Source organism: Notolepis coatsorum (assembly GCF_963971535.1).
Source record: "Notolepis coatsorum genome assembly, chromosome: 14".
Lineage (NCBI taxonomy): Eukaryota > Metazoa > Chordata > Actinopteri > Aulopiformes > Paralepididae > Notolepis > Notolepis coatsorum.
The window spans coordinates 113,826,366-113,828,969 of NC_140178.1; positions in this window are offsets into that span (position 1 = coordinate 113,826,366).

Consider the following 2,604-nt stretch of genomic DNA (forward strand, 5'->3'; position numbering starts at 1 on the left):
TGAATGCCATATAGCACAGTGTGAATGCTGTATAGCAGTGTGAATGCTGTATAAGACCTTTTCAGGAAATGCATAGACTTTTTCCCCACTACTAAAGTTCCCAATATCAACAAAGCAGGAATTCTATCAAAGAATAGAGTTTTACACAATGATACATTGCGACATGAGTCTTCAAACCTCCACACACACACGCACAGCACATGTTGTTCAAAACGTGAAAGAAAAAACAACGTCAAATGAAAACAAGAAAAAATACAAAAAAAAATAAAAAAGGTCACATGATACTTCAACCGACCAAAAAAAAAGGAAATGTTATCTCCGTTTCTCGTGGCTAATAGTTTGTGTAGGATACAATCGTTCGGTCTGCATGCGGAGGCACTTGGTAAGGTACGTTGTTCAGCTACGAGGCACTTGGTAAGTTAGCTACGAGGCAGTTAGCAAGTTAGCTACGAGGCAGTTAGCAAGTTAGCTACGAGGCAGTTAGCAAGTTAGCTACGAGGCAGTTAGCAAGTTAGCTACGAGGCAGTTAGCAAGTTAGCTACGAGGCACTCATCAAAACCCGATCTATCATACAAGTTACTCGTTTCACTTCTTCTGAAATTCTTTCCGTTTTAATACTCAGAACATGCTCTTCTTCACGTTGTTCATTACCTTCTAAAAAGACCACTTCATAATAAAGGTGCTATAGATGAAATGTAGCAGGTCCAAAATGAATGTTGTCGTTTACATCTTGCGTTGCATGTATCCCCTCCCTACTTTCCATTTCCCTGCGTGAAATGCACCCGATTGGATAAATGACACGCTGGTGCTCTAGTGCAGGGGTTCGCAAACTTTTCAGGCCAGGACCCAGAAAATAAGGCGTCAGAGAGCCGCGGCCCAATGCACATCGTCAGGCTTTTTTTTTGCCAGGCGACCGATTTTTTAAGACAAATATCACTTCAATCCTATTAAGTTAGTTCAAGTTAGTTATTCATTTATATGTGCTATTTATGAGAGGGCTAACTTGTTGCAAATAATAATGATAACTGTGTGTCAAGGCTGCAGAGGGGAAATATGATTCCGATCACAGATTTTTGAAATATTGATATCAAAGACGAGTTACGGCGTCCGCGGCAACTTGAGCATGGCGGGGAATGACGAGTTCCGGCGTTTTCGGCAGTTAAAGTGTTAAGCAATCCAGGCCTGCACTTTAAGCACGTCAAGGACCTGTGCGAACCCCGTTTAAAACTATTATTACTTTATGAGTATTATTATTTTCATCCGTTAGACCTGAAAGACTGAGCCAGTCTATATTAATTCATTCATTCCGTTGTTCCTTCCTTCCATCAGTCAAGTTAGTTATTCATCAGTCAAGTTAGTTATTCATTTATATGTGCTATTTATGAGAGGGCTAACTTGTTGCAAATAATAATGATAATAATAATGCCTCATTAAAATACTATTGTTGCTTCGGTTGTTTTCAGCGTTTTATGTGCATAATCTGTTATTTAGTTTGAAATGTTCGTTGAAATAAGTAGATTTTTCGTTTTTGTTTATTTATTAAGTTAATATAAAACCATATAGTCACATTTTAGAATACAATAGAATAGAATTTTAGAATACAACTAGAAACACTGTCCTGGCCTGACAAAAAAAAATTGATTTTTTTTTAATCATCTCGCGGGCCCACCCGTGGCTGCTCGCGGCCCACCTTTGGGTCGCGACCCCGACTTTGGGAACCACTGCTCTAGTGCGACATCTAGTGGCTGGACGTTATCTATAGCACCTTTAATTAACTGCAATTAGTTGAAATGTTTTTCTCAGTTCATCTCAGAACTATTCCAATTTCTTAATTCCTCTCCTCATTTTGTCCTTCATTCTTTTCTTCTCTGACCATCTGTCTGTCTGTTCTCTCTCTTGATGTGTATGGCTCCTTGGTATCAATACTAAAGCTAAGAAACCATGATGATGTGACTTAGCTATAGACAGGTTTCTTGTTTGAGCCAATCAGCAATGGCCACTGCTCCCTGACCAAAGGTATAATGGAGCTCTATGGAGAAACCATGACACTCCCCCGACCAAAGGTATGATGGAGCTCTATGGTGACTCCATGACACTCCGGTGACAAAAGGTATGCTGGAGCTCTATGGAGAAACCATGACACTCCCCGACCAAAGGTACACAGTGAGAGTCTTTCACCGTTGTCTGACCAGGATCACGTTCCTTTTTGGCTCCTTGATGCTCACACTGACGTGGACCAGAAACCCGTCTATAGTTTCAGAGAGTTAGACTAACTCATGTCCTTCCGCCTTCGTCCCTCTAGGCACCTAACGCACCTTCCTCTCAGAACACCGCTTCCAACCAGGGGGGAGGAGCTTCCCGCCAATCGAGGGGGGGGGGGGGGCTATTTTTCATCTCGTGGATTTGCTCCGGTCCAGGGATTGGTCACTTCAGACGCCGTTGGCTCCACCCACCTTAGTCTCTGGTCCCATGCCACCCTGCCGCGGGGGGGGGGGGGGGGGGGGGGGGGGTTTTAAGATGGATGTGTGCGGTTTTGACAGGTCAAAGGTCAAGCGTCACAACCTCTTCACTTGGCGGCACGGTACATGGCCATGTTCAGCGGCT